The sequence below is a fragment of the Malania oleifera genome, chromosome 2 (genome assembly GCF_029873635.1).
Source record: "Malania oleifera isolate guangnan ecotype guangnan chromosome 2, ASM2987363v1, whole genome shotgun sequence".
NCBI lineage: Eukaryota > Viridiplantae > Streptophyta > Magnoliopsida > Santalales > Ximeniaceae > Malania > Malania oleifera.
Window position 1 is genome coordinate 276,532 of NC_080418.1, and position 14,732 is coordinate 291,263.

The 14,732-nt window shown below is 36.6% G+C and overlaps 1 protein-coding gene across 5 annotated transcripts in view; it reads left to right on the top strand.

Annotated features, from left to right (window-relative positions):
* Nucleotides 1-14,732, top strand: part of LOC131148996 (uncharacterized) — a 94,742-nt gene that overhangs the window by 31,602 nt on the left and 48,408 nt on the right. The window lies entirely within an intron of this gene.

Sequence of the window (14,732 nt, forward strand, 5' to 3'; positions counted from 1 at the left end):
GGACAGTAAATTCGTTGGCAATAGCACCTTTGGGTGGAGGTTTCTCGATCAACCTTCTAGGCAACAATCTGCTCCAATCCTATGTTAAATGTGGAAAACAAGGACATTATAAATCTCAATGTAGGCTTAAACAAAATATTAACAATCTTGGAATAGAAGAACTTAGTGAAAAAAAATCTTTAATCTGATGAATGAAAAAAATCGAAGTGATGAGTTGTCCTCTTTTGAATTAGACTTGGAAATGGACTCGATCAATACCAATTCTGAATCTTTTGAAGAAAACTGTGAATGCATAGGGCCTTGTATTTGCAACATAAAAACAATAAATGTTATTTCCAAAGATAAAATAATCTTAATAAATCCTATTGAAGAAATAGAAAATACAAGACTCAAAAAAAAATATCTTGAGAAAATCTTAGAACAAGGGGAAGAAACTAAACCATTCTTTTATAATCTAAAAAAAATAATTGAGAAGAACAGTAAAATCACTAGGGCTATCTCAATTAATGATCTTCAAATTGGAATTAAAAAGAGAACAAATTAAAGAATTATAATATAAAAATGAAGATTTTCAGCAAGAAAATACCGAAATTAAAACTAAATTCTTAGCCTTGATAACACATCTTGAGATTCCCAAGGAAAAAAAGAAATCTTAAAAGAAAATGAAAATGAAAATGAAGAAAGCCTTCCAACTTTTGTAAGTCTTGCGTCAAAAATCAATTTTCATGAATGGTTCTGAATCAAGCTTCGCATTGAACCAAACTTTGTTTTAGAAAACCTTAGTTGTCTCAGGAGCAGACTTAAATTGTATCTGAGAAGGACTTATACCAACCCAATTCTTTGAAAAAACAAGTGAACGACTATATTCAGTAAATCAAACTAGACGTAATATTAAATACAAAATACCGAAGGCACAAATTTGCAATAATGATATCTGCCTAGAAACGCCTTTTATTCTTGTAAAAAACTTAAACTTTGGAGTAATCTTGGGAACTCCCTTTCTAATATTAATCTATCCTTTTATTGCTGACTTTGAAGGCATAAAGACAAAGATTAATGGAATATGTTTTGACTTCATCAATCCTGTTAAAAGAAAAGAACTTAATACAGTCAATCTTATTGAAAATAAGAACATACATATTCAATATTTTAATAAAGAAATTCAAATAAGAAGAACAGAAGAACAACTTCAATCGCCTAAAATTATGAATAAAATATGAAAAATTTAAAGCCCATCTTGAGAAAGAAGCTTGCTCTGATCTTCCTAATGCTTTTTGGAGTCTGAAAAAGCATGTTGCCAAACTTCCATATGAAAAAGACTTTCATGAAAGGAATATTCCAACAAAGGCAAGACCGGTACTAATGAACCAAGAATTGTTAGGATATTGTAAAAAAGATATCCAATCTTTATTAGATAAAAATCTTATTAGAGAATCTAAATCACCATGGAATTGCTTAGCATTTAATGTTAATAAAGTTTCCGAAATCGAAAGAGGTGCTCCTAGGCTTGTCATTAGCTATAAACCTTTAAATAAAGTACTAAATTGGATTAGATACCCTATTCCAAATAAAAGAGATCCTCTAGTAATACTTCACTTAGTGATAATCTTTTCAAAATTTGACATGAAATCTAGATTTTGGCGAATTCAAATTGCTGAAGATGACAAATCTAAAACTACCTTTTAATGTCCCCTTTGGATAGTTTGAATGGAATGTAATGTTTTTTGGTTTTAAAAATGCTCCATCTGAATTTCAAAATATTATGAGTGAAATATTCACTCCTTATAGAACCTTTTGACTAGTCTATATTGATGATGTATTAATCTTCTCAGAATCAATTAAACAACACTTTAAACATCTTCAAAATTTTCTTTACATAATAAAGAAAATTTGATTAGTCTTATTTGCCCTGAAAATAAAACTCTTCCAAACAAAAATTAGATTTCTTAGGCATGAAATATCCGAAGGAATGATTAAACCAATTCAGAGGACTTTGGACTTTGTTCACAAATTTACTGATGAAATTAAAGATAAAAATCAGCTTCAAAGATTCTCAGCATTTCTTTACTGCATATCAAACTTTTTCCCTAATTTAAGAAGAATATGTAAGCCCTTATTTCAAAGAATTAGGAAGAAATCCTCTAGCTTGGTCTCATGACCATACAAATATTATCAGAAAGATTAAAAATCGAGTTAAATCTTTGCCTTGTTTGAGTTTACCCCATCCTAATGCGTTCATGATAGTGGAAACATATGCTTCAAATTTAGGATTCTAAGTATTCTTAAATAACATCTTGATGGAAAAGTGTTTTTAGTCAAGTACCATTCAAGTTGTTGGTCTGATCTTCAGTTAAATTATTCAACCATTAAAAAGGAGATTTTATCTAGTCTTATGCATACGAAAATTTCAAGATGATTCTTTTAGCAAAATGCTTTTACTCTAAATTGATTGTAAAACAGCAAAAGATGTTTTAGACAAAGATATTAAGAATCGTGTCTCTAAGCAAATCTTTGCTGGATGGCAAGTGATTCTTTCAAGCTTTAGTTTTGAAATCGAATTTATTAAAGTAGAATCAAACTTCTTGCCACACTTTCTTATAAGAGAATTCTTGCAGGGCAAGCATCCTAACCTCGCACAAATATGAGTGGTCGGAGAGTTGTTTTAAAAAGGGGAGGATCTAAAGTTGAATCTTCAAGAAATGATACAGTGAAACAAGCTTTAGGTAGATAGAAGACCTTAGATGATTATGCTATCCCATCTTCTTCATCTTTGAACCAGAACAAACTTACTCTCAAAGAGCCATCCACACCAAATAGCAAACCATCTTCTTCCAAATCCCCCATTGTTTCCAATCCTCAGAAAAAGGACCCCTATATACCCAAAGAACTTGTTTTAGCCATAGCTATTATTAAGCCCGGATTTGCAAATGACAACCCTACAAAAGTTGCGAGATCTTTGTTTCTGCCCAGATTCCATTTCTTTCCCACAACCCTTGGAAAAAACCCAAACCTTTTATGAATTTATCCTTGTGGATACAGACTCCTTAATCTCGAGACATCATATTGACAAATATGATGAAACAAAATTACCTTTAGTATTGTGGAAATTCTGAAAGTTCTTTCTCACACAGACTGGAATCATTCTTTGTATATACAGAAAAATCTTTTAAGAAAAACTTTAAACCAGCTGGTTATAATTAGCTTGATTATAAAGCGGCTTGGTTTAATGCATTTTATTTAAGAAATTTTAACCATTCTTGGTTTTTCCACTTTAAATGAAACTTTCAAAACACTGTTCCAGTGTGGGAAATACAATAAGACTGGAATCAGTCTTTGTATACAAAAAAAATCTTTTAAGAAAAATTTTAAGCCAGCTAGTTATAATTATTGCAATTATAAAGTAGCTTGGTTAAATGCATTTTATTCAAAGCAGCTAAATTACAAGTTGGAGGCAAGAGATGAAGTTTAAATGGATTAGAGATGGTGATTGTAATTTTAGATTTTTCATAGGATATAGATAAGGAAAATGAGGAAGAATTTGATCAAGGAGTTGGAAGTGGATAGGTGGTTATTATAACAGATCAGAGTCAAATTCTTGCTGAAATCACTAAGTTTTATAATTTGAATGTGACGAGTATTTTAGGTGACGAAAATGAGGAAGAATTTGATTGGGGAGTTGGAAGTGGATAGGGGGGTTATTATAATGGATCAGAGTCAAATTCTTGCTGAAATCACTAAGTTCTATTCTAATTTATATTGTGACGAGTATTTTAGGAGATGAAAATGAGGAAGAATTTGATTGGGGAGTTGGAAGTGGATAGGGGGGGTTATTATAACATATCAGAGTCAAATTCCTGCTGAAATCGCTAAGTTCTATCCTAATTTGTTTTGTGACGAGGATGTTAGGAAACCTATGATTGAAGGATTAGGGTGGGACTCTATCTGGTGAGGAGGTGAGTTAATTGGAAAAACTTTTGAAGGAAAAGCAAGGAAATGAGAAGTTGGAGGCAAGAGATGAAGTTTAAATGGATTATAGATGGTGATTGTAATTTTAGATTTTTTCATAGGATAGCAACAGGGAAAATGAGGAAGAATTTGATCGGGGAGTTGGAAATGGATAAGGCATTTATTATAATGGACCAGAGCCAAATTCCTGCTGAAATCACTATGTTCTATTCTAATTTGTATTGTGACGAGGATGTTGGGAGACCTATGATTGAAGGATTAGAGTGGGACCCTTTATCTAGTGAGGAGGTGGGTTATTTGGAAAGACCTTTCGAGGAAGAGGAAGTGAGAGCCACGATATTTGGGATGGAGAGGGATAAAGCTCTATGACTGGACGATTTTAATATGGCTTTCTTTCAAGATTGTTGGATCATACCGAAGAAGAATAAATCTATTGTGATCTTGGACTATAGACCTATTAGCCTAGTTTCCAGAGTTTATAAAATCATGACTAAAGTATTAGCTAATAGGCTGAGTAAGATGCCTCATAGGACTATTTCTAAGGCTTAGAGTGCTTTTGTGGGGTAGGTCTAGAATGGCATAGCTTCTTGTGGAAATAATTCTCATTAATCGTAACATAGGTACAGTTCTGTATAAATAGATGTACAGCAGAAGAATAGAAGGAAAGAACCAAGAAGCAAAGAACCAAAGGTGCTAACTTCTAAGGAAACTAAATATTCTAGGATATTCACATATTTACATCTGAGATTCTCTTAGAAAAATAGGAAAGTTGACTAAACAGATTTGAAACTTTCCAACACTCCCCCTCAAGCTGGCTAGAAGATATCTTCCATGGCCAGCTTGCTAATGAAGTTTTTAAACTGTTTCTTTGGCAGTCCCTTTGTCAGTATGTCTGCTACTTGCTTAGTTGTCGAGATATATGGCAGACAGATTACTCCCTTATCTATTTTCTCCTTGATAAAATGCTTGTCTACCTCCACGTGTTTAGTTCTATCATGAAGAACTGGATTGTGAGCGATAGCTATTGCAGCTTTATTGTCACAATACAGTTTTATTGGTAATGAATTAGTAACCTTTAATTCTTCTAGCAACCTTTTGATCCATAGTGCTTCACAAATTCCATGAGCAACAACCCTAAATTCTGCCTTTGCACTACTCCTCGCCACCACATTTTTTTTCTTGCTGCGCCATGTTACTAGGTTTCCTCCAACAAAGGTGCAATAGCCAGAAGTTGATCTTCTATTAGTGTTACTTCCAACCCAATCTGCATTAGTATATACTTCAACCTGTAAATTCCCATGTCCTCCAAATAATAAACCTTTACGTGGAGTCCCTTTTAGGTACCTTAGAATCCTATACACAACATCAAAATGCTCGGGTCCTGGTGAGTGCATAAATTGACTTACCACGCTTGTTGCAAAGGCTATGTCAGGAGGTGTATGAGAGAGATAAAGGAGTTTCCCTACCAATATTTTGTATTGCTCTCTGTTGATCAATTCTTCAGCCTTAGTTGGTTGGAGTTTTATGTTTGGTTCTATAGGTGTTTCTGCTGCTTTTCACCCTAGCAGACCTATTTCTCCACGTAAATCAAGCACATACTTGCATTGGGAAACAAAAATTCCTTTCTTTAACCTTGCAAATTCCATACCAAGAAAATACTTCAAGTTGCCTAAGTCTTTGATCTCAAATTTTTGAGCAAGGATCTTCTTTAACCTCTCTAGCTCATTGCTATCATCACCTCTTAGAATTATATCATCTACATAGACAATAAGGATAGCCATTTTACCTTCACTCGTGTGTCTATAGAACATTGTATGATCGGCTTGACCTTGGTAGTAGCTAGGACTCTTTACTACCTTCCCAAAGCGCTCAAACAAGGCTCTAGGAGATTGTTTGAGTCCATACAATGATTTCCTTAATCTGCAAACCTTGCCTTTGCCACCTTTCCCTTCAAATCTCGGCGGTAGATCCATAAAGACTTCCTCCTCTATGTCTCCATTTAAGAAGGCATTCATCACATCTAGTTGATATAAGGGCCAGTTAGAGTGAGTTGCTAGAGAGAGCAACATACGGATTGAGTTCATCTTGGCTATAGGGGCAAATGTTTCCTGGTAGTTAACTCCGTATGTCTGAGTGAACTCTTCGCCTCAAGTCTTGCTTTGTACCTTTCTATACTCCCATAAGCCTTGAGTTTTACTGTAAAAACCTATTTTACAGCCAACAATCTTCTTCCCCTCCAAGAGGTCACCAATTTCCCAAGTGCCGTTAGCAATTAGTGCATCCATCTCTTTTTGAACAACTAGTCTCCACTCTGGGTGATCTAGTGCTTCTTGAATGGTTCTTGGAATAAACAGATGAGAAACATTTGAAGTAAAGGTCTTATGAGAATTGGAGAGTCGTTGATAGGATAGATGGTTGGAAATAGGATGTGTGGTACAGGTTCTAACTCCTTTCCTATGAGCAATGGGCAGATCAAGATTAGAAGAATTATCAAAACAAGGATCTGGAGAAGAAAAAGTATCTAGAGTATGTGAAGGAGGACCAACTTGTGTAGGTGATGATGATTGGCCTTGCTCTAGATTTGAAGAAAGGGCTCTATTATTCTGATGATATCTTCTTCTGGTATAAACACGAAGCTCAGATGAGGGAATATTTGATAGTACTTCTCCCTCTGTTTGTGAATTAGGTATGCCTTGTATAGGTAGACTAGGATTTCCATTATTTTCGCCAGTTAAAGTATCAGTTTCCTGACCCTTTAAAGAGTGGATGTCAATGTCAAGGAAAAAATTTGGAAAAGGCTTAGAGGTTTGCCAGAACTCATCTTCAGTTTCCTTTTTCTCCCCTGGAAGATAGTTATGGCCAAAAGAGGGCTGGTTTTCAATAAAAACAACATCCATACTGATATGAATTTTTCTGGTCAGAGGGTTAAAACATTTGTACCCTTTTTAATTAGGAGCATATCCAAGGAAAGCACATTTTTCTGCCCTAGGATCAAGCTTGGATCGAAGATTGGTAGGTATATGAACAAAAACAGTGCATCCAAACACTTTTAGTGGTATGTCTAATGTTATCTGACATTTAGGGAACAATTTTTTTAGGCAATCTAAGGGAGTGATGTATTTTAGCACTCGAGTAGGCATCCTATTAATGAGATAACATGCAGTTAAAATAGCATCACCCCATAGATATTTAGGAACTTGCATTGAAAATATTAGGGCCCGTGCAACCTCTAACAAATGGCGATTTTTTCTCTCAGCGATGCCTTTTTGTTGTGGGGTGTCTTGACAAGTAGATTGATATTGAATACACTTTGTTGAAAGAAACGTTCCTAAACATTTGCTAAAATATTGTGTACCATTATCATTTCTAAGAATACCGATTTTCGTTTGGAACTGGGTTTCAACCATATTATAATAATCCCGAAAAAAGTTTTCAACCTCAGATTTGTCACTCAATAAGTACACCCAACACAAACATGTATGATCATCAATAAACGTAACAAACCATTTCTTACCAGAGGTAGTAGTGATTTTTGAGGGACCCCAAACATCACTATGAATTAAATAAAAAGGTTTGGAAGAATGATAAGCTTTTGATTTATAGGTGCTTCGGCGACTTTTGGATATGTGGCAAAGATCACAATGAAGAGAATTGCAATCCAGTTTTTTAAAAATAAGCTATGAAACAAATGTCTTAAATATTGAAAACTAGGATGTCCCAGTCTCAGATGCCAAAGCATTATTTGTTTGCGTACTGAAACAGAGCTAGTACTACTACTCAAACCCCGAGCTTGTTTATTGTTGAATAAAGTCTCACTGAAGTAGTAGAGTCCATCAATCGTCCTAGCACTTCCAATCATCCTTCCTGAGAGCTGGTCCTGAAATTCACAATGGGAATCAAAGAAAATGACACAACAATTAGAATCTTGTGAGAGTTTACTAACAGACAGCAGGTTACAAGTAAGTTTAGGGATGTGAAAGACAAATTTGAGTTCTATTTTTTCAGAGATTTGGACAAAACCTGTTCCAGCAATGGATGAAAAACTTCCATCTGCGATTCTAATTTTTTTATTACCAGAACAAGGAGAATAAAATTGAAACAATTGTGAGGTATTGGTCATGTGATCAGATGCACTAGAATCAATAATCCATGGTGCAAGATTTAAGCAACAAGGGTAGGCACTAGAGTTATCACCTGTTTGAGCCAATGAACCAGTAGAAAGACCAGAGACAGAAGTAGATTTCAGCAGTTGAAGAAGATGATCCGTAGATTTCAGCAGTTGAAGAAGATGATCCACCTGCTCAGCACTTAGGGAATTAGCTTCATTGGCTTTAGGGACTGCATGATTGCTGCTAGAGGGTCCATATTTGTTGCTCTTCCAGTTTGATGGCTTTGCGTGTGGCGTGGCTTATTGCAATAGTCACACCATACTCGAGGCTTATCTTCTAACCTCGTTTGATTAGAGTAAGGCCGTTGTGTAGAAATATTGACAGTAGCCAAATTTGTGTTACCAGCAACATGAGGAGCAGGATTATTAGCAGCAAGAAGAGCAGAATTTTCCAGTCTAATCCTCCTTTTTCTTCATCATCACACTCCTTCGACAATCTTCTCGTCGTACTTTAGAAAATACTTCTCTGAGTGGGGGTTGAGGCTGTCTCCCTAGGATTCTTCCACTTGCTTCATCAAACTCATCATTAAGTCTAGCCATGAATTTAAAAATTCTTGCATTCTCCCCCATCTTCTTATTGTGATTGCAATCAGTAGGATTTTTCCATTCATAATCATTGAATAAATCCAGATCTTGCCATAGGCCCTTAAGAACGTTGAAATTCCTTGTTACACTGCCGTCTCCTTGATAAATATTGCTCATCTTCTGCTGCAGTTCATAAATTTGTGAGTAATTCCCAAGGTCAAAGTACATCTGACTCACATTGTCCCAGAGTTCCTTTACAGTAGAATAGCCCATGTAATTTGCACTAATCTCTTCATCCATAGCATTCACGAGCCATGCCATCACCATGGAATTTTCAGTTTCCCCTATAGCATAAGATGGTTCTATCTTTCGGGCTCCTTAGCTTCACCAGTCAAGTACCCTATCTTCCCTCTTCCACGAATATACATCCTGACAGATTGTGACCACCGTAGGAAGTTGGCCTCATTCAATCGTATATTGGTGATTTGGACAGAGTAAAGTTCAGAATGGGTAGGTTTGGTTTCAGGTTTGGTTTCCTGTTTAGCCATGGCTACAGCAACATAAGAGATTAGGGTAGAGTTGAACAAGGAAGAAAACCCTATAGAGATTAGGGTCAGATTGGAGCCACCAAAGGAAACTGGGGTTTATTCTAGGCCAAGAGCCGGACCTAGCTCTGATACCATCTAGAATGAGATAGCTTCTTGTCGAAATAATTCTCATTAATCGTAACATAGGTACAGGTTTGTATAAATAGATGTATAGTAGAAGAATAGAAGGAAAGAACCAAGAAGGAAAGAACCAAAGATGCTAACTTTTAAGGAAACTAAATATTCTAGGATATTCACACATTTACATCCGAGATTCTCTTAGAAAAATAGGAAAGTTGACTAAACATATTTGAAACTTTCCAAAAATAGGAAAATTGTGGATGCCGTTTTTGTTGCTATTGAGGTTGTGGAGGATATTTGCGGAAGGAAGAAGAAGTGTATCATCTTTAAACAAGATTTTGAAAGAGCTTATGATCGAGTGTGCTAGGAGTTCCTAGATAAAATCTTTGTGAGGAAGGGGTTTGGACAGAGGTGGCGGCGTTGGATTATAGGCTATTTCCTTAATGTGAGCTACTTGGTATTAGTAAATGGTGAGTCTAAACCTTGCTTTAAGGCTACGAAAGGGATTACACAAGGAGACCCTTTTTCCCCTTTTTTGTTTGTTTTAGTGGATGATTCTTTGAGTAGGATGGTTGATAGGGCAGTGGATAGAGGTTTAGTGAAATGCTTGGAGACGGGAGAGAGAGGGTCATTGTTTCACACCTTTAGTTTGTTGATGTACTATCTTTTTTCTAGAGGATCATAAACCATCCTTTGAGAGTATTTTGCGTCTCTACATTTTTGAGAAGGCTTAAGATTAATATAGGTAAGAGCGGTATTGTGGCTATCAATATGGCTGTTGAGAATGTTAGGGTGCTTTTTGTGGAGGTGGGGTGTAGTGTTTTGGATTGGCCGCTATCTTATATTGGGGTTCCTTTGGGGGGTAAGCCTAGATTTGCTAATTTTTGGGATTTTGTGGTTGAAAGGGTTTCTAAGAGATTGGATGGGTGGAAAGGTGACTTTTGTCCTCTTGGTGGTACAGTTGCTCCTATTCAGGCCTGTCTTTCTAGTATCCTTCTATATTTCTTTTTTTCAATTTTTAAGATTCTGGCAGGGGTTGCTAATAAGGTTGAGACGATTATGAGGGATATTTTGTGGTTGGGGGTAGGGGTAGTAGGGATCATTTGGTTAGTTGGGGAGTGGGTAGGTCTGAATAGGAGGGTTTTTTGGGTATTGCCGTATTGGACCCTTTTGGAGTGGTTTTGGCAGTTTTCGCTAAAGAATTCCTCTCCATGGCATTTGGTTGTTTAAAGTAATATGGATTAGATGAGAATGGGTGGGATACTAATTGGAGATTTAGAAAGATCCTTGGTTGGGGAATGTAGTTTTGCCCACCTCTTTTCCACGCCTTTTTCACCTAAGCTCAGGGCAGGATGAGTCTATTTCCTTTGCCTTCTTTGGATTTCCACTTCCGGAGATCATTAAATGATAGGGAGATGGGAGAGTTATCCTCTTTGCTAGTCTTGTTGAATAATTGTTGTTTTTCTTTAGAGGAGGATAAGCGGTCTTAGTCTTTGGATCCTTCGGGGGTTTATTCATGTAAATATTGTTGTGAATTTTGAATAGGTCAAAATTTTCTTTTCTGCTGTATAGTTCCATTTGGAAGGCCAATGTCTCTTTAAAATTAAGGCTTTTATTTGGTTGGTTGCACTTGATAGAATTAATGCCAATAACTTGCTGCAGATTATGAGACCTTTAAAGGCTATATCTCCAGACATATGTGTTCTCTGCTTTAATGGATCAGAATCATCATCACATCTGTTGATTCGTTGTGACTATGCTTGGAGTGTTTGGAATAAGCTATTTGGTATTTTAGGCGAATGTTGGGTGAGTTCTAAGACAGTGGAGGATTTTTTGGCAGCGACTTTTGCTGGATTTAGTTGGAAAAAGGAAAGGGAAGCACTTTGGAAATGTGCCTTTTTCACAGTTTTTTGGGGATTGTGGATAGTGCATAATGCATGCGCATTTTCCTAGGGAAGGAGTCAGATCAGGTGCTGGTTTGGGAAAAGATACATTATTTGACTTATTTTCGGTGTGTGGGACAAGTGATTTTTAAGGGGAGTGAGGGTGAGCTTTTCTGTTTTTCAGCGCAGTTAGCATTATGTGTTGGAGTGCTAGTTTGTGATGGTTTTTTCTCTTTTGTTCTTTAGTTTGTAGATTGTTCCTTTATGTTCTTAATAGAGTTAACACTAACAATCTGTTGTAGTATAGGAGTCCTTTTAAGCCTCTATCTCCAGATGTATGTTGCTTATGTTTTGACAATTCAGAATCAGTTTCTCACATGTTTCTTCATTTTTCTTTTCTCATGGAGGGCAAGGAATAATTTATTTTATTTTATTTTATTTTTCTTGAGAGAAGTGGGTGTTTATGGAGTTGTTGGAGAATCTTTTGGCTCTCTTATTTTTCTAGATTTGGGAGTAGGGATGGTTCGGCATCCTGGAGGTGCTGGTTTTTTCCTGTTTTGTGAGGGGTCTGGCTGGAGGGAAATGCACATATATTCATGGGGAAGAAAATGTCTTTTTTAGTTGCTTTGGGATAGGCCTCATTGTGGGCTTTTGCTACTGGTTGCTTCAGAGGATTTTCCTTTTCAGATCTACAGAGCGACTGGCAGGCAGTGTTTTGATTTTTATTTCCTTCACTTTCTAAGGAGGATTTCTTATGCTCCTTTTTTGTACTCTTCTATTCTCTTAATTAATTTTATCCTTTTTCTGTATATATATATATATGTATATAATTTCATATTAGTTCTGGTATACTTAATCTATTTTTATATTTTTCAGATAAAGAATTAAGTTCTGAAGGGCGTATGCCTCAACACCTTAAAATGCCGCTCCTTACACAGTTACACCTACACTTTATAAAACACTGTTTGACACCAAATTACGAAGACCCAAACCCCACCTGTTACTTAGACCTACACACTATGTTCCAGCTTACCAAATGATCCTCTCTCCAACTCCAGATCAAAGGAAATCGCTCATTCTCTCTCGATTCCTCCTAGCAACAGCTATAGGGGCACCAAAAATGGACAAACATAAACGAATGCTAGAGTGACAGGAATAATGAGTGTAATATGGGTGCCTAGAGAAAAAAGAGCCCCCTTACACTCATCAAGCTGCTTAGGTACTTTCTCCATGTTTAGAGCTCAAAACCCAACAAACCTAGGATTATTCATCCCAAAGGAATCCCCAAGTATGCCAAAGGCCACTCCCAATGTGCTACAACAAGCTACAAAGAGGTAAAATATAAAGTTCTGGACTCACTGAAGTTATTACTGGCTATCCCACTAGTCGTCAAACTTATTTTCAAGCTCGAAACCTTCTTAAAAATTTGTAAGATTGTTAAGACATTTGAAAAATACTCCTCATGATCATTTAAGAAATAATCATGTCATGTGCAAACTGAAGATGAGACACCACTACGCCCTCATTCCCCACTCCTAACACACTGTCAAGACCCCCATCTTCCTTATCGATTAACTTACTCAAAGTATCAACCACTAGAACAAACAAATAAGAAAGTGGATCTCCTTGTATAGCATCCTTTGACAACCTAAACCAAGACTCAGGTTGACCATTAATAATGACTGAAAAGAAGCATTAGCCAAGCATCCCCTCATCCATTTCCTCCATCTCTTCCTAAGTCCCTTTCTAGCCATAACTTTATCAAGGAAATTCCAACTCACTCGATCAGCTTTTTCAAAATCTAGTTTGAACAAAATTTCACATCCTCCGCAACATCATTTGCTACTAAAATAGCATCCTTCTTACACCCCCTTGGGCCCCCAGAAAAGCACTTGGAGCTTGAAATATAAAGCCTCCAATCACAAAATTCAGCCTATACACAAGAATTTGAGCAATCATCTTGCATACACTAGTAATGAGACTTATAGGCTGAATATCAGCAGCCTTAATCAGCTGAATCTTCTTGGCACCAAAGTGATGAAGGTAGAATAAATGTTTTTACCCACAATCTCATTACAATAGAACTCATTAAAGTTCTTCATCAAATCCTTCCTAATGACATCCCAACTATTCTAAAGAACGCTATAATAAAACCATGTTGACTCAAAGTCTTATCCCTCTGCATTTTAAACACCATCACCTCACTTCACTCTTCTCAAAGGTCTCTCCTACCAAATATCCTGCTTGCTGGAAATTGGAATCCTCCAAATCCTCAATGATAGGTCTAAACTCATCCTCTTACTCAAAAAAGCTTGAGAAAAAAAATTAGTGATTTCATTTCCTATCAAATAAGTATCAGAGATAAGCTCATCCCCCCACCCCCCACCTATTCCTAATAAAATTCCTTCTCACCTTATTAGCCAATCTACGGAAAAAGTTGGAATTGCAATCACCCTCCCTAATCCATTTAAATTTTGTCTTCTGATTGCAACTCCTTACCTCCCTAAATAGCATCTCGTCCACCTTGCTTTTCAGCAATACCCTCTTAGCCTTCACATGCTCCATCAAATTTCCCTCATCCTCTTCCCTATCCAACATTGCCTCCTAAAATACTAGAGTTTTTGGCCCTAATATGTCCATAAACTTCCATATTCCAACTCTTCAACGCCTGCTTAGGCCTCTTCAATTTTTTTTTCATAAACCTAAGTATTGTCATCTCTTCATTTATTTCCCTAATTCTATAGTGGGGAATGGTTCTTGGGATTTTTATCTTAGAATAGGTCGAAATGATAGAGAGTTGGAAGAGCTTGCTTCTTTGTTGTGCGTGTGTTGGAGGGAGTTCAGGTTTCTAATAGAAGGGATGCTAGGGAATGGGTTTTGGGTTCTTTGGATGAATTCTCTTGTAAGTCCTTTTTTAGCCGTCATATCATGTCTAATGTGCCTTTTATCCTTCATCATTGTATTTGAGAGTCAAAGGTCCCTCTGAGATCAAAGCTGTTGTTTGGTTGGTGGCCCTTAATATAGTTTACACCAGCGATATGTTAAAGAGTAGGAGGCCTTTTAAGGCATTGTTCCTAGATGCGTGCGTATTATGTTTTAATAGTGCTGGGACCACACCTCATCTATTTCCGCACTTCCATTGTCTTGGGGCATTTGGAGTAGATTGTTTGGTTTATTTGGGCGGGATTGGGTCTGCTCGGAGGCGGTTGATGAGTTTTGGGTTGTTTCTTTTATCTGCTTTGTGGCAGTGTGTGCTCTTTGAAGTTATGTGGGGGATTGGAGTAAAACTCATGAATTTTTAAATGGGAACAGGTTGTCATCTAGCTTGCTTTTGGGAGAGGATTTGGTATTTGGCATCTCTTTGGGTGTTTAGTACAAGCTATTTTAGGAGTATATGTTTTGAGGATGCCCAACAGGACTGGATGGCTTTATTGTTTTGATTGTATTCTTCATTTCGCATTTTTTTGGGATTTCTTATCCTCATCATTGTACATTCTTCTCTTCTAACTAATGAAGTCCTTT